Source organism: Salminus brasiliensis, chromosome 6 (assembly GCF_030463535.1).
Source record: "Salminus brasiliensis chromosome 6, fSalBra1.hap2, whole genome shotgun sequence".
Lineage (NCBI taxonomy): Eukaryota > Metazoa > Chordata > Actinopteri > Characiformes > Bryconidae > Salminus > Salminus brasiliensis.
This window is the reverse complement of record NC_132883.1, coordinates 6,433,995-6,452,987: the sequence shown is the minus strand read 5'-3', so window position 1 is coordinate 6,452,987 and position 18,993 is coordinate 6,433,995.

The following is an 18,993-nucleotide window of genomic DNA, read 5'->3' as shown; positions in this document are numbered from 1 at the left end:
ACTCGTGTGTCTGATGCATGTCAGTGTCCCTGCAGAGCTAAGGACAACCAAGACACATTTCTATTGGTCCATATATCAGACTTTTGTTTGACATGTATACATTATACTTATATACATATTCAACCAAACAGCCTATCTGATGATCCAGTAAGTGGATGTCTTGTGTGTGTGTGTGTGTGTGTATTGGGGGGATAAATTGGCCACGCAAACCAGAGCACTAACAACAGACTCCCTGTCGTGATTAGATTCTCCCTACTGCTCCCTGAAAAAAAGGAAGGAGGAAATCCCTACACAGAATTTATGTGTGAGTATGAGTGAAAGCGGGAGCGAGAGAGTGTGTGTGTGTGTGTGTGTGAGAGAGAGAGAGAGAGAGAGAGAGAGAGAGAGGCAGAAACACACAGCCTTGAGGCCATTGTGATGATGATGATGCAGCTGTGAAGTGGGATACCACGTAAGAGCTTCTTCCGTCAGAGCGCGTGATGCTGCGGTAGAGTGGGGGGAGGGAGGCCGGAACCTGGAACAGCCCCGCTGGTCACTTTTGTGCTATAGCGGAGGGGGGCCAGGCAGCGCTGCAGAGGAGCCAGTGTGTTGGTTATAAAACCGAGTGTGTCAGAGAGAAACGAGGCACCGCCGAGCCGTGACGCAGATACAGAGAATTCTGGACCACAGAGTGACGGACACGGACACACACTGCAGTCTGATTCATAACCATAAGTGTGTGTGTGTGTGTCTGTGTGATTCTCTGAGCGAGGAAGAACCAGCCAATCAGAGCAGAGGTGACTCCCATCATCATAAGGACATAAACCACTATTTGCCCATATTTGGGAATGTTTTGAACTTGTGAGTCTGTCTAACTGTTAGTTTTAGAAAGGTAACACCATGTACTATGCAGGGGTTATACAACATACACAATATGGACAAAAGTATTGGGACACCTGCTAATGTATTGTTTCTTCCAAAATCAAGGATATTTAAAAAAAAAAGAGAGGATCCTGCTTTCATTGGAGTAACTGTCTCTACTATCCAGGGAAGAAGGCTCTCTACTAGATTTTGGAGCATTGCTGTGAGGATTTGATAGCATTCAGCGACAAGAGTGTAAGTTAATGGGGTCAGGATGTTGGATGATCACAACCCCACCTCATTTCAGCTCATCTCAAAAGCATTAGATGGAGCACCATCATTCCAGAGAACACAGCTCAGGGAAGAGTATGTAGTCCCCCACTGCTCCATACTCTTCACTGGTTTCCAGTAGCCACCTGCATCAGATGCAAAAACCTGATACTTGCCTGTAAAGCTCAATATGGACCAGGCCCTGGCCTACATGCTAGAGTCTAGTCTTCAGCTCTCTAAAGACAGTCTTTAAACTTACACTGAAGACTGAAAAGCCTTTGTTGTACTTGAATAAAATCAAATTTGGTCTTAATTCATTTCAAATCAGTTTAATTCAATTCAGTTCGACTTTATCATTGTACTAATATACTATATAAGTACAACAGAACACTGTTAGGTATCAGCCCCTACAGCCGCCGCCCACAGGTCCAAATAAGGACTTCCTCCTCGTTTGTGTTCATGTTGGTTTATTGTGTTGATTTAGTGTCTCGTTTCATGTTCATGCATTTCACCCGAGGCAGGAAGTACTTAAGGAGAAGGTTCCTGTTACTGCTCACGGTGTGTTTAGGCCAGTTTCGGCTCAACTTCCTCGTTCGCGAGAAGGCCACCCGGCCATCCAAGGATTCAGCGAGGCTCAGCCAAGATATACCCACGACTCTCGTTCCAGCTAGGCGACCCACGCCCACGTACCAGGTTTGGTCAGCCTAGCCGTTTTTGGTTCTGCAGCTGGTCCCCAGCTCTCTCCCCTCGTATTAGTAGTCTCAGCACCAGTCTAGTGCGTCTTCATGACTTTTCTGAGACCTCCCCTACTCTCTGATTGGTCTTAAGCACCATCTTCTTTGTTCTAAGATCTACCCTGGTCTCTGATTGGCCAATTCACAATCCTGTTTGTTAGTATAATTAAGTGCCATCTCATTTTTCCAGAGACCTCCTCTTTTCTATGATTGGTCTTACATCATCATGTTTCTTTTTTCTTTCTGGCTCTTCCCTGGTCTCTGATTGGTCATAATCATCATCTTGTTTCTTTTCGGAGACCTCCCCTTACAGCAATGAATCCTAATCACCATCTTATTCGTTCTGACATGTCCCTCTATCTCTGATTGGCCCTAATCGCCATTTTATTTGTCCTGAGACCTCCCTCTGTCTCTGATTGGCCCTAAATCTTGTTAATTCTGACACCTCCCCCTTACTGTGATTAATCTTAATCGCCATTTTGTTTCTTCTGAGACCTCCGCTGGACCCTGATGGATCCTAATCACCATCTTATTTGTTCGGAGACCTCCCCTCACTCTAATTGGTCCTAATTATCACAGTATTTGTTCAAAAGACTTACACTGGGCTCTGATTGGTCCTAATCAACATTGTGTTTCACCTGAGACCTTCTCTGGTCTACTCACAGAATTGCCCATAGCTATGCTCTTATTAGGCCTGAGCCATTGCCTTCATAAACTGAACAGATCCCAAATAAAGAAACATTGGAGAATAAGAGAATCTTTCAGAAAACTGTGTAAGTGGGTTTCACAAAGATTTTATCTTAAGAACGGTTGGTGAAGAACCCTTTTGTGAACAACACTGCAGACGATGTGCCTGAGCAGTCTGACAGGACAGACACCTCAGACCGCTTTGTCAGACTTTTGCTAACAGCTTTGAACATTGAAAGGAGCAGCTTCCCACACATTCTCCACTGCTGTCCACAGCCCAGCCACAGTGCTGGTACTGCTTTCCTCCACATATGTCCCACTCAGTCATACACATTCTCAATGGAATTTGGCCCAAAAAAGCTGGTAATTGTGCTGACATCAGTGTTGTTTGTTTTCTCATCTTCAGACCACTCCCTTACTGGATTAGAAACATGCAGTCTTGTGAGGACACAAGGTTCAATTGCTTCGATATGCTTCGATATGGCCTTTGGCACGCCACATCAGTCCTTTTAGCCAATCATTATTATTATATTATATTCAGTCATGCCTCTCCACTGCTACGTTCTCTTCACTGGCTTCCTGTAGCTGCTGCCCGCATCAGATTCAAAACCTTGACGCTGGTCTACAAAGCCAAGAACGGACCAGACAGCCCATCCGTACTTGATGGCAAAGATCAAAAGCCGATCTGCACCAAGAGCCCTTCGAGCTTCAAGTACGGCTCAGTTCGACCCGCCATCCCTCAAAATCCACGGAAGATAAGCGTCCAGGCTTTTTTCTGTCCTGCACCGAAGTGGTGGAATGAGCTTCCCCTGGGTGTCCGAACGGCCAAGTCGCTCGCTGTCTTCAAACCCCGACTGAAGACCCACCTCTTCAGAGAATACTTGGGCGAATGGTAGAGTACTATGGTCACCTTATTGTCTTGTGTTTAGTAGAGTCTAAACTTAGAGTATCTTTGAATTTTTAGCCTTTTCAAACTAGCTGAGGTTTTTCTTGAGTAAATAGCCAAGCACTTTTGTAAGTCGCTCTGGATAAGAGAGTCTGCTAAATGTCTTAAATGTAAATGTTATTAACAAGATCTTTGCAACCCATTTTCCACGCATCCAACGAGACATACATGCACTATACCACGTCTTCTCAATCTATAAAACCCATCAAACACCCTGCAGGTATTTATAGCCTGATCATCCTGAAGTTTCTACCACCTTAAACATGTAAGGTGACTCATCTTTTTGCTTGGGGAGATTATATATATATATATATATATATTTATATATATATATATATATATATATATATATATATATGACAAATATAATCGCTATGCAAAACTTAGTAGTACAAAGCAGTAAAGAATAATCATAATCCATAATCTTTAGGCTTAAACATTAATGGGCTCCAGGCTTAGTGGTACAGGCTAAAACAGAACATGATGCTCTGAGTTCTTCAGAGCATCACAGAAAGCACTGCTGACGCAAACCACAGTGACTCAGAGGGGTGTGTTCTGCAGCAAAGTCAATTCACGCATTTTCACACAGGCCGCCTGCTGCCTCTCAGGGTCACTGACCTTGACCTGTGATCTCCTTGACCTGAAGTTGAATGTGCCTGTAGTGCTACTGTTCACGCTGCATTGCGGTAAAGTCCTTTCGTGTTGTTTCCACGTGAGATGATAAACACAAAAATGACACCCTGACCTCCATTTCCAGCCCATCAAGCACCACAACACACACATACACACAGACATGCATCCTAATACCACAGCACACATCTTAAAGCCAAAGCCAGCAGTGGTGACACCTCCAGTTATTTCCAGTCTATTGAAGCACAATGGTCCTTCAATCCTCATTTATAGAGAATACTGTGAAAAAAATCATAAGAAAACCTCGTAACTGGGTTATTTTTTTATTTTTATTTATTTTATATTAGACTCGTCTGATATATTGGATCATGCTTGCTGCTGTAGGCAGCTAGAACATAACCACATATTAGCATAACCACATTTTGAAAGATTTTGAAGAAACCAGGCTACAGCTATAAGCTAGGGCAAGCTAGTGTATATGATAATAGTTTCTACACTGTCAGTCAATGTGACAGTACAGTACACTCCTTAAAATTAAGGTGCTTCAAATAGTTCTTCGTGTGATAACATAAAACAAATACCTTTAGAACTATGTTTGTAAAGTGATGTAGATGTAAATGTAAAGAACCTGTAAACCCTCTACATCAAATGAAAGTTCCTTAAATCTTTACACCACTCACACATCAAATAAGATATCCCAGATTTACTGCTGACAAACCGCTAATCCAAACATAGTGGAAAACTGAACATTTTCGGGTCTTTGGATGAGCAGTATGTCTGGAGGAGGAAGAATTAAGCATATGCTGAAAAGAAGAAGAACGCCCTGCCTACAGTGAAGCATGGTGGTGGCTCAATGATGCTCTGGGGTTGCCTTGCTTTATCTGGCGCTGGAAACATGCAGCGTATGGAGAGAGGGGAAGATGGATTCATGCCTGAAAACGTCTTGCTTTCTGTGAGGAAGCTGAAGCTTGGGCATGATTGGATCTTCCAACAAGACAATGATCCTAAGCACACTTTAAAATGCACCAAGACTCGGTTTCAGAAGAAGTCCTAGAAGATCCTGGAGTGGCCGTTACAGTCGCTTGACTTCCTGTACTTGACCCCTAACAGAAAATCTTTGGTGGGATTTGAAGAAGGTGGCTACAGCACCAGCAAACCCAATAATACTAGTGAACTGGAGGCCATTGCCCATGAGGAATGGGCTAAGATTCCTCAGGAATGCTGCCAGAAGCTGGGTGAGGCTATGCATCATCTTTGCAGCAGGTCATAACAGCTGAAGGTGTACTTAGCTAAGTACTGAAGGCGCGTGTTAATAACTTTGAGGCTGCAGTCGTCATTAAAACTGGTATTTTGGGATGCATTTGGAGAAAGAACTTGTTATATTAGTGCTGTTGAGATACTGAAATTGATTAAATTTATTGCAAACGGCAAACATTTTACTAATAAACCTAATTTGCAATTGGTGTTGAACAAATTCGATTGCAACTATATATATTCTGTTTTCTACTTTTTGATGTAATTTGAAATAATTAACATTAATTCTTTTTGCCTGAGGAACATGCAGTTTACTTTTTATAGTATATGGCTACAACCTTGATGTTAATATTGGTCATTCAAGTGTGCTATGCAAACAGAAATAAACAAACCTAGTGATGCAAAACAAAGCAAGCTTATGAAAACATGCCTGATATATCAGTAATTAAACTTCAGGGAATTCTGTTTTGATGTTTATGGTTTAGTATAGGGTCATCTCAGCATGATAGCTTTGGTGTGTAGGGGTAAATTATTGGGTAAATTAATTGGGAAAGGTCATTGCACACTGGGCGAAAGCCAATCAGCTAGATACAGCCTGTCTGGAACACTGGGGACTTTCACATTTACAGTGAAAGAGCAGGTGTTCGAGCTATAGGTAAAATCTGGTCCTGTTTTATAAAGGACTTTCCTTTGGAAAATCCCCAAAGAGGTTTCACCACACTGGGTGCAGCTGCATAGATGTCCAATTTGTGGATAGGTGTAATTTACGCAAGCTATTGCCACCAATTACGTTCCATCCCAGTGGAGACAACATGACTGTTTCATCACATTTTCAGGTAAGCGTGATTTCTCCTGTCATCAGCAATACACGCTCTAGTGCGCCTTGGGCTTTTCCCACAGCACAGCCTCTTCCCTGTCTCTCTCTCTCTCTCTCTCTCTCTCTTTCTCTCTCTCTCTCTCTCTGTCTTCCAGACACACAAATCTGCACCCCTGTTTATGGCTACGCATGCCGCAACCTTCCAAGGTCCAAGGTTGAAACTCAGGCTGCCATTGGCCACAGAGTGGGTGAGGCCTACTGCAGAGGCGGAGAGGTGAGGAGGCGGAGGGAGTGGGCGAAGAAGAGAGAGAGAAAGAGAAAGAGAGAGAGAGAGACAGAAAGCAGAAGGAGAAGGTGGGAGGGAGTAAGAAGGGTGGTCTTCCCCATATTAACAGGATAAAAATGGAGGGATTCCCCTCCTCCCACACTGATACAGACCATTAGATCAGATACTTGAGACCAGCATCCGGTAACCAGCATTTTAGCTCCCATCCCAGACCATTAACCGAATCAGCCACATACACACACACACACATACTCCCTTTTAGGGCTGTATGAATTATGTTGCTACAAATTACATCTAAAGAACACATCTAAAAAACAAACACTGGATGATAAGAACTGAACAGGAGATCCACTGAACATTTTATTTAAAAATAATAATAATAATAAAACATAAAAAAATGAAGATAGGAAACACAGAATTGTTGCACATCTTAAGTGATTCCGACTTCCAGGCAGTTGCTAGGCTGTTACTACGCGATAACTTAAGTTTTGGTCTCTGTGGTTGCTATGGTGTTGCCAGGTGGTTGCTATGGTGTTTTCAATTGCCGCTATGGTGTTGCTTAATGGTAGCTAGGCAGTTGCTATAATAATTCAGGTGGCTGCAATGGTGTTTCCAGGTCAATGTGGTTGCTATAGTGTTTAAACTGTTGCTATGGTGTTGCTTAGTGATTACAAGGCAGTTGCTATGATATCTCAGGTGGATGCTATGTTGTCTCAGGTGGTTGCTAGGGTCTTGCCAAGTGGTTGCTTTGGTACCTCATGTATTCCATCAGTACTGTATATAACATGATCACCTTGATTATCAATAAACCCACATAAACGCTTGTACGGAACTGAGATTGGTCAGTCACGACACACAGTAAGAAACATTATTAGAACCATAACATGATGTGGAAATGAGATGTTTTTAGCTGGCTGGTTAAAAACATCCCAAAGCCTCAAACTTTTGCTGAAATGAGGTGAGTGAGAAAAGCTCACCTCTTTCAGTGCAGTAACCCCTTTGCTCAAGTAACATGAAGTAATAACCTACAGGCCAGCATCGCTGTGCTTCCCATCAACGACCATTAACCCAGCCAGCTTTTCAGCCCTACATGCTCCATTCCCGGGTGCAGAGAAGGGAGAGGGTGGGGGCAATCAGACAAGCCTGACTTGTGCTGAAGCAATGTCCCCACTGGATTTATAAATAGTTGGCCCCCGCGGAGGGCCATAGCTCACCCACTTATGTGTACTTTGCTAAGGTAACATGATTGGGGTGTGCATGGGAAATTGAAGACTCTGTTAAACGGTCCTGGGCCAGTGCTTGAATACTGAAATCAATATATGTGTATATGTTATGCTGTCGGATCAAAACATTTACAGGAGAAGGAAAATGCCTTCTTAACTTTCAATGGAACTCGATGTAAGACGAGTGAAAGGAGGTCATTTCTGAGCATTTAGATTTTATTGAAAACTGACACAATCTAAAGAAAAGAAATGAAAAATTCTAATTATGTCAAAACGGTAAAAACTGCAAAAATGGAGACAAAATGCAAAGCTGACTGAAGGGAAGCTTAATATCTTCTGACTCAATATTGATACTGGTCCTTGACTCAATAAATAATGGTGTCAACACACTAAATCTGACGCAATGTCAAAACCATCCTACAGTCCTATAATGAGCACTAACTCTTACATCTACTCCAATATGAATAGAACTCTGACAGTACCTCTAAACATGACACCATTTGCAGATCTCCCAGTCATCACACAGCCTTTCCCACTGTAGAGAACAGACATTATGGAGCTATCAGTCAAGCCAAACCCCCATCTTCTGCTGAAGTAAGACCAGACTTATAAATAGTCGGCCACCCTGGAGGGCCATAGCTCACCCGGTTGTGTGTACTTTGCTGAGGTAACATGATTGGAGTGTGCACTGGTTATTGAATACTGTGTTAAACGGTCCTGAGACAGTGTTTGAATACTGGGCGAATACTAAAATCACTATGTGTATGTGTATTTTATGCGGTCGGATCAAACCTTTGCATTTAAAAAATTTCAATTTTACAGGAGAAGGAAAAGGCCTCCTTAACTTGCATTGGACGTCAATGTGAGACAAGCAAAAGAAGGTCATTCTGGAGCATTTCTATTGATCCATTCATCATGAGACTTTGAAAACAGACACAATGTAAAGAACCGCTGCAAGATTTAAATGGTCAAATAGTAAAAAAAAACAAGCAAAAATGGAGATACAAGGTTTTTGCCTGACAGACACCAATAATAATTAATATCTTTAGATTTTTTAAAATGGACTCAATATTGATACTTTAAAAATGGTGTCAACACACTAAAGCTGACGCACTGTCAAGGCCATCCTATAGCCCTATAATAAGCACTCTAAACATGACACCATTAGCAGATCTGCTAGTCATCACACAGCCTTTCCCACTGTTGAGAACGGACATTCTGGAGCTGTCAGTCAAGCCAAACCCCCATCTTCTGCTGAAGTAAGGTCCCCACCAGACTTATAAATAGTCGGCCACCCTGGAGGGCCATAGCTCGCCCGGTTGTGTGTACTTTGCTACGGTAACATGATTGGAGTGTGCACTGGTAATTGAAAACTGTGCTAACCAGTCCTAAGACTAGTGTGTGTGTTTGTTATGCTGCATCAAACAGAGAAGTCCTGTCTTATGTGGTATATGTTCAGTATTTCAATTCCATACATTAGTTCTGTGAAAGACAAACAAAGGCGAGAGGGAAGTTTACTTGATTTGATCTGAGGAAACGGACACGATATTGATACACAGTCAAGTTGATGCACTGCCAAAACCACTATACAGCCCTATAACGAGCACTCTAACTCTCATGGGTTCTCAAATATGAAACATACTCTGAATGCACATCCCTAAACATGACGCTAAAATCCATTAGCTGAGTGCAGTAGACCATTAGATGAGCAGATCTCACAGCCAGTGTTTTGACTTGGTGGTTGCTATGGTGTTGCTAGGCGGTTGATGTGGTATTCCAGGTGGTTGTGGTGCTATGGTATTGCTAAGTGGTTGCTAGATAGATGCTATAGTGCTGCTTTGTGGTTGCTATGGCATCCAATGTGGTTGCCATGTTGTCTTAGGTGGTTGTTAGGGTTTTGCCCAGTGGTTGTTGTGGTATCTCATGCCGTTGACTGGGTGTTACTACTAATGTATTTGTATTGTTGTGACATGTCACTCATCCCATTTATTCCTATGGGAAAAAAATTAGAAGACAGTTCAATTAAAAGAGACTTTTTCCCCCCCAAGTGACCGGACATCCTGGAGCTATCGGTCAAGCCAAACCTCCGTCCTCAGCTGAAGCGAGGTCCCCATCAGATTTATAAATAGTCAGCACACAGTGTTATTCCATAGCTCACCCTATTATGTGTAGTAACCGCTGTGCTGAGGTAACAGGACCTGAGCTTGGACAGCTGTTGGCTGCAAATGCTGGCTAGCATTACAGCCGGCCTGGCTGTAAAGGGAGATGTTCCAGCATGCCGCGAGGACAGCTGGCGGGGATCTCTCTCTCTCTCCGGTCGGGAGCGGCACTCAGAGGGCTTTGGATTCATCTATTATGCGCTTGATCGTTCTCGGCTTACCGGCCCTACGTAAGCGGACCGGAGCCCCATGGAAAAAGGAGCTCGGAAGGGGTTCTCCAGCCAAAGCAAGCGTCAGGTCTGGTCCCGAAAAGTCGTTAATTTTAACATTTTAACAATCCACATTATTCAGATGAGACAGGAGGTGTTACCCTGCCAACATGCGGTAATATGGGCCTGCCAATCATGCCGTCTGCTAGACTGCTTCATCAGCACGGTCCACTACAAGAGATTGTGGGAGGGGTGAGGGGGAAAAGGGGGTGGGGAGGGTGGAGGGAGGGAGCGAGGGGGGGTGGTCATCATGCTGAGGAGGAAAAAAAAATGTTTAATTATAGATGATCCATGTTCAGCTACTACAAACACTATTAGCTTTGCAATATCGTCTCAATGGCTGGTTATGGTAATGTTAGCCGGGATCATCGAGAGGGGTGCAGATTTGAGTGCAGACTGATTTGACTAATGAGTAGAGTGTTAAGGAGGTGACAAGAGAAGGTGATCATTTCCCTCACATTTGATTTGCGTGCATGCTTGTGAATGTGTGTGTGTGTGTGTGTGTGTGTGTGGAGGGGGGGGGGGGGGGGGCATCGCTTTCCATTCTGCTGACAGGGGAGTGCAGACAGATATTTGGATCGAGGCTCACAAGGCAAACCTTCACGTCCAAAGACAGATAAAACCTGCATGAGGTACGCACCACATGTCCAAGCATATATATACACACACACACACATACACACACACACACATACACACACACATACATACATAAGCATCAATTTGTATTCCTGCAATTGCAGCGTATTTCCATTAGCTTCTGTGTGACTAGCATGACTTTTCAGCGGTGCTACACCTACCACACCCCTAGTCTTGCACTCGGGAACCAAAAGCTGACCTTTGGACTCCTTTGGATTTACAACTCTGCATTATATGTTTAAATAATCAGAAACAGCACCAAAAAAAACATATCCTTATGGGGACCCCACAATGTCCCCCACAATGCCATGCTCTTCATCATCCTGGGGACATTTGTTCCCCACAAGGACAACCGGACAAACACAGACACGGATTCTCAGACATGCCTCAAATAAACACTACTAATATCCTGAACGATTGCTCACACACATTACATTGGATTACATCCAAGCTGGGCTTTCACAGCCATATTGGCAATGCAAAATGCTGCTCGCTGTCCCCGCAGACGGGGCCCTGAACTTAGTGACTGATAATAATGCTGCTTAAATATCTTTAGATCTTTCTCAGGTCCATTCAGGCCCTTATCACCCCTTCTGACTGAGGCTGACGGAGGCTAAGAATAACGCAGCAGATACAAACCCTGCTGCGGCCTTATAGGGGAAAGAGGAGCAGGGCGGGACCAACTGAATCTAGCCAATCGGGGACAATCATCAGTCTGCTCATGTGACCAAGGAGGGCGTTGTCAAGGAGTTCAAGAGCATGGACAGAAAGGGAGAGAGAGGAAAAGATGGAGGACAAGAGGGGGGGGGGGATACAAGGAGGATAAGAGAGTCACCTGACTCACAGTATTGGGGGGTACACCGGTGCTTGTGGATATGTTAGGTGTTACTTGCTGGTTTATTTATTGATACAGACTGTTTTTTAAATCATATTAGTGATTAATTTCACATTTCCTGTTTTATTTCATCATATTCAGTGCTTTATGTCATCATAGTTGCTGTCTTGTTTCATCATATTAACCTGAGGCATTGTACGTATATATCGTATGAGCTGTCTATCATATCTTCTGCTTTACTTCAGTTCTAACTGTGCTAAACACAATAAATCCAAGCTGAAAGCTTGTGTGATGTTTAGGTTTATTGAGACTAAGTGCATCTAAAAGTCCATTCAATTAAACCAATGTTCCAACATTTCTTCATAATAATAAAAATGATTAGTCTAATTATGAAAATAACTCCTAATTCAGAGTTTCAATTATACCAACTTACTGACACTGATAGGCAGCGAGACTCAGAGACAACACAAACACAGCAAAAAGACGTCTGCAAGGGTTGCACGAAGTCAAACCCACCTTTATAAGCTTACAAGCTCACATACTAACCGTGGTTGCAGTTTGGCTGACGCATCAAATTCTTCAGTTCTGCAGGTGGCGCTATTACATTTGATGGTATATAAGTATTGGAGGAGGACTGCATGCTGTGAATTACCGCCTTTTTATCACCGTCCACAAGTATTATACCAAGGCCTTCAGCCAGACAGTGTATTTGCAACTGTCATGTACTAATTTTTCAGTTCCTTTCATTACCGCTGTAAATTCTATCAATTCTGACTTCTGACTGGATTTCCAAACCACCAAATCACGAGTGAAATCACCCTTTAATTAAACCCTATCACCATTTTCATCAGCAATAACAAAAGCATGGTTTATTTATTTCTATTTCTATTTTTACCTCATTTGTTACCTCATTTGTTTAATTTTAAACATTTTAGACTCAAAGTGAGTCAGAGCTCTCCACTTCTAACCCACTTGATATCATCGCACAGAATATACAAGGCTGAGACCCTGTTAAGATCAGGGCCTCGCTGTCCCCCCCCTGTTTGCTATAGGGCATCCATAATGTCATGCCCTGCTGGATCTGAGGCTGCATAGGGCTAAACACCACGGCAAGACCTCCCAAAGTACAACCGCTTCTGTTTCCATGACTACGGGGCTCCTCTCACCTACCCGGGCGGCTCTGGCACAGCATGGGCCCCTTCTGCTGATCATGTGACCAGAGCAATTGTCATTAACCTCCTGCGAAGAGGTGAAGCGAATCACGGCCTTCCTCCTCTCGCAACGCTCGTCCTCTTCTCAGGAACCGCCTACTGCTGTAGTCACACAGCTGAGGTCACCACGTGTAAGAGAACACTGTTCACTTGTTCTGTTTATACAGCACCTTTCTCAAGGTTGCTTTACACACACACACACACACACACACACACACACATACACCTTGTATAATAACCATAGAAATCTATTCAGAGTACAGTGGGATGCTCTGGAGAAGTCTGCGGGAGCAAAGAGGAGACAATCTCCCTATAACACCCTTGATTTCAGGAGGAGCGTTGGATGATCAGGTGCCTGCCAGTGTTCGGACATGCTAGCCACATAAACCTTTGTCCCAGAGTAAACCTTTGTCCACAGATTCAGGTGCACATCAGGCACATTTTGCCCAAATGGTTCTTGATTCTATAGAAAATCATTGCCTTTACTTAAAAACTCTTCAGGAACCTACTCTTAAAGTAGGTGCTGTAGATGTACTATTAAGGTGCCACCACAATGACAAGCAACTATCACCCCAGTGACCTTTTTAACACCTTTTTGAGAGTGAATGCTTCCAAAAGACAGTGTTTTAGAGAGGCATTCTTCAACAAATGCAGGAGACGCAGTGGCTGCATGGAGTCACGAGCCTCGAACACATGCTGTTACCAACAGAATAGCACCTTAAGGACTTTCACTGCATGTACACGTGTAAGAAACGTCATGCTGTGATGCGGCTATGTTCTTTATCCTGCTTTTGTTGAAGTAACTGTCTCTACTGTACAACGTAGAAAGCTTTCTACTAGATTTTGAAGCATTGCTGTGAGGATTTGATGGTGTTTAACGACAAGAGCGTTAGGAAGGTCAGGATGTTGAATGATTACCACTCCACATCATCCTAAGAGTATTGCATGGAGCTTCACCATCATTCCACAGCTCAATGCTCGGGGACGTTATACCCCTCTAGCCCACACCTGGCATTAGGCAGCAGGGTGCTAACAGGTTCATGTTTATCTGCTCCAGAGTGCCTTATTCTTTCGGCAGTACTTCTCTGCAGGGACTAGACAAGCTGTGTGTGCAGTGGGTGCTTTCATTAAAAGAGGTGTCCACAAACATTTGGACATATTGTGTATAAAATCCCTTTTTGATGCTAGATGCAACTGAGAAGAACCATATAAAGAACCATTTCAACATGCAAATAAGTATTTAATGTATTTGACATGGTCCATTTTAATCCCCTGAGGGACCCCTTTATAAGGGTGTGTGCTTATATGCACATCTGGCCCTTTTGAGGAATTTTGTCGTCTCATGACTTCAACAAGGCATCCTTGCTTATAATAATTACTGATTATCCAGCCATCCATCTCTTTCCATCCGCTTCATCCTGGTCATGGTGGGTCTGGAGTCTACCCAGAATCACTGCCATTACATTCCAAACCTAGGGTAGCAATATGGCATGACCAATTCACCTACCATGCCTTTTTTTTGGGGGGGGGCTTTATAGCTCTCCACAGCTCAGTGCCGGGGGCTTTATAGCTCTCTAGCCCACGCCTGGCATTCGACATGGTGTTTAAGGGTTTATCCGCTCCAGAAAGTCCTATTCTATTGGCAGGATGTCTCTACAGGGACCAGACAAGATGAGTATGTGTGTGTGTTCATTAGCACATCTGTATCAGCTATGGGTGCAACTTAAAGTTGCTGAACGCATTAATTAGAAGGGGTGTCCACAAGTATTTGGACACAGAGTGTATAGTATATGATTTTGTGTTTTAGAAGTGTGCCTATGGGACGAAAAAGAAGCGGAATACGAAGAAGAACCCATACAAAGTAACCTTTGGTTTTAAAGTGGTCTTTTAAGATTTATGAGCCTCAAACAATCCATTACTGACCATGTAAGGTTCGTAGACTCCTTTTATGCCCCATCAGCCTCTGCTTCCCTCACATTCTCCATAGAAGGACTAAAGAAAATGTTCCATTTAAGAGAGTGTGTGATCTGTCCTCTCGCGGACAAGCTTTACAGGACTGCCTCACACACAAAAATGCTAACATGGCTAGCCGTGAATGAATGAACGCTGAGGGCTGACCTGTTAGCATAATCTCATTTCGAACATCTAACTAAGCCTTCCTGGCTGCCTCCACTATTAGCAGAGTGAGCAGTTTGGGTGATGCGTCTTTTTGTATTGCTCCTCTATCAATTCTGTCCTCCATGCTAGTCAGCAGGACTGCTGTAAATGTCCAGCTCAGCGCAGCTGGCTAGGCCTTTAACAGAGCTACATTGGATCTAACCTAATTACGATTAATGTCAGGCATGATGATGGATCTCCAGGTGTTCCGGGACTGAGGAGACACAACCAGCCACATTGGTGTACATCTTCTAGTATCAGAGTAACAGCAAGATGAAGATGGCTTGTGACGATGGATGTGTCATATGTGGAATAAGAAGCCTTTTTGTTTTGTTGTTATGAGTGGGAAAGCTAGCTATGAAGACCTTCTACTGCCACACAGTCTGCTTGAAGTCAGAGATGGAGAAGCCAGCAATGAGTTAATGAGGCAGTAATGAGTCTGCCAGTAATGCAGGATTCTGAACAGGTGGACTGGGCCAGTGTGGCCAGGTGTGCAAGAACAGATCTGTGTTGTTCTAGTCGAAACAACAGGCCACAGCAGGTGGAGGAGTGTTGGACACCAAAAGGTGATGACAAGCAAGGGATGCTGGGATGGTAACAGGTGGCACTGAGAGAGTTGGGGGCATGTCACAGAGCAGTGTTTCTGAAACCAATCAAAGGCCAAAAGCGTAATTTTTCATTGTGCTGGAACTCAAATTGTCCAATTGGATAGCAAATAGTGTGTGTGTGTGTGTGTGTGTGTGTATTTTTCTATTGTTGATTTGTGAATTATCCACATGTATGTAAAGAAAAGTAATTCAAGAGTATATTTTTTTGATATTATGTGCGTAGAACACTTTTTGATGCTTTTATAAAATGTTCTATATACAATATTACTGTTGCACATATTATTATCATTATTATTATTATTATTATTAATAATAATAATAATAAAAATATTAAGCTGAACTGTCATCCTGTACAGATGGTTTTCCTGTCTTGTGCCCAATGATTCCAGGTAGGCTCCAGATCTACCGTGACCCTAAATTGGAAGGAGCTAATGAGAATATGATTGAATGAAGGATTTTGAAGCTGACATTTCTGGAAATCTGTCCACACTACAATGCAAACATGGCCCTAAAATGCTGGAGTAAGCATGCCAACTCAGCAGAGGGTGCTAATATCTCACAAGTTTGAGATTCTATTCATCACAAATAAGCATAATGGCCAAAACAGAGCTAAATACAATGTGATGATAAAGCACTCAAAAGACTCAAAACCTGTTTACCATAAGGTTTTTAACATTACTGTGGCGATGCCGATCAGGCTGAGAAGAGGAGCTTTTGTAGCTTTTTACCCAAATATAAGTTCAGTACGTTCTGTCACATGGGGTAAATGCCATTGTTAGTTGGCAACAACCCTGTGTAAGTTGTGTTTTTAATTTATTTTTATTATTATTATTAAAGTTCTCAAAAATCTCTTTGGAGAGAGTATTCAAAAATCAAAAAGAGAAAAATGCAGAGGAAAAGCCTGCATGGCTAAAAAGTGAGAGTGGCTCCTCCTGCATGAGGACATGCCGCACGTTCAATAACCCTGTTTAAGTGCCGGAGGCCTACCAAAGCTTATTGATTACTGCGATTTTTTATTGACAAAAACAGTAAAGACGTTAACCTAAATCCACAGTTCCTCTGTGAAAGCAAATTCTTGATAAAAAGCCCCTCCCACAAATAAGCCCAGAATCCCCATTGGGGACAGACTGTTGGCGGAGGATGAACAGAATAATTCTCATAAACTGTGGGCCTTCATTTCATCCTGAATGATAGGAGGTGAAGGACACAAGAGCCAGCTGTGTTCCTGCAAACCAGTCATACAACAAACCCCATGACTTTATTCCAATGCACGTATACACGTGCTCTCTCACACACACACACACACACACACACACACATACAGTACACATGGCTCACATGACTTTTGAACTGAATGGACTGAACATCCCGTTGAGAATGGCAAATTGATGATTGAATTGATGAGTGCTATGAATGGCCTTCAGGAGCAAGTGGAGGCCAGAGGCCAGAGAGTGGCTCAGGAAGACCACTGCAGCCCACAAGCACATGTAGACCATGAGACATAGCAGAACATGTGCAACACACACACACACACACCTCTGAGAAGCATCTTTGTGAGTGTGTGTGCATGTGTAAAAAGGGGAAGAGAGAAGCAGAGAGCGAGAGAGATAGAGATGATGCTCTAATTGAAAACAAGAAGACCAAAAGTTATTGAACATAATGAGCCATAACATTAAAACCATATAGAATCTACATATCAGGCAGCAAGTGAACAGTCAGTTCTTAAAGGTGATTTGTTGGAAGCAGGAAAAAATGGCAAGGATAAGAATGTGAGCTGCTCCACATAAAGAACCACTTTCTGATGGCTGAATGACTGGACTGGGTCAGAACACTTGACTTGTGACTTGTGGGGTGTTCCCGGTATGTAGTCGTCAGTACCTACCAAAAGTACTCTACGGAAGGACAACCGGTGAACCAGCAACAGGGTCATAGGTGCCCAAGGCTCAATGATGCGTTCCATCAGGCCCCACCTTACAACTTACAGGATTTAAAGGATCTGCTGCCAATGGCTTGATGCCAGATACCATAGGACACCTAGGAGCTGTTTTGGAGGCGCAAACGAGGAAACTACTCAATATTAGGCAGGTGGTCAGGATTAGGTTTAATGTTATGGCTGATTGGTGCATGTGTGCCGTGCCCCATTCCCCTGCTGCCAATTGCTTGATGCCAGAATCCATAGGACACCTAGGAGCTCTTTTGGAGGCACTAACAGGGGGAACTACTCAAATTTAGGCAAGTGCTTTTGATGTAGTGGCTGATGCAGTGGTCAGTATCTACCAAAAGTGCTGCACAAAAGGACAACCGGTGAACCGGCAACAGGGTCATAGGTGCCCAAGGCTCAATGATGCGTTCCATGGAGGCCTCACCTCACAACCGACAGGATTTAAAGGATCTGCTGCCAATGGCTTGATGCCAGATACCATAGGACACCTAGGAGCTGTTTTGGAGGCGCAAACGAGGGAACTACTCAATATTAGGCAGGTGGTTAGGATTAGGTTTAATGTTATGGCTGATTGGTGCACATGTGCCGTGCCCCATTTCCCTGCTGCTTACCGTCAGCTTGAGCAATATCTATTAAGGTTGTTCATGATTTTCAAGCTCTTTCTAAAGACACTGCTGACATGACAGAGAGGGAGGAAGAAAGAGAAGCGTAATGGGGTTCCCCTCCCCCTCACCGGATGAATGAATACACCCTGCCAATAATCACTCTCTCTCACACACACACACACACACACACACACACTTACAAAAACTCATTATTTTGCAGGAAATATAACGAAGCGCTCTGTGCTCTAAACTGCCACTCATCAACATGATTAGTATTCCTGGCCTGAAAACACACACATTCATTAGGTTAGCCTGCTTTGATGGCCAAACATGTGCAATTATTGACTGATTGCTCAATGCTTTTACCAGAAATCATCAATCCAGCCACTTCATGTTCATATAGAAATAAATGTAAGCAATGTGCAGACAAAATTAGAAACAAGAGCACTGGATGTTACTGTGAAAAAAAATAGGACAGCCCATGAAAAACCTATAAAGAATTATTCATAAAATGTAATAAATACAAATGCAATTTTCTTGCGAGGAAACAAATACATATTATGTTATAATTATGATCATATGGGAGGCGTGCAGGGAAAAACATCATCATCATCAACTGTGGCAAGAGCTGAGCTCCCTGTAGATCCCATAATGAGGTATCTTTGAAATTTTAGCCTATTCAAACTAGCTGAGGTTATTCTTGGGTAAATAGCAAAGCACTCTGGTTAAGAGCATCTGCTAAATGCCTTGAATGTAAATGTAATGTAAATTATGATATTTTAGGACTGGTGGAGACTTCTTTACGCATCTTACAGTCTGCTCTTGGACTAACCTTGCTAGATCTGGCCATGTTGTCAGTTTTTCTCCATTGGTCATTTTTT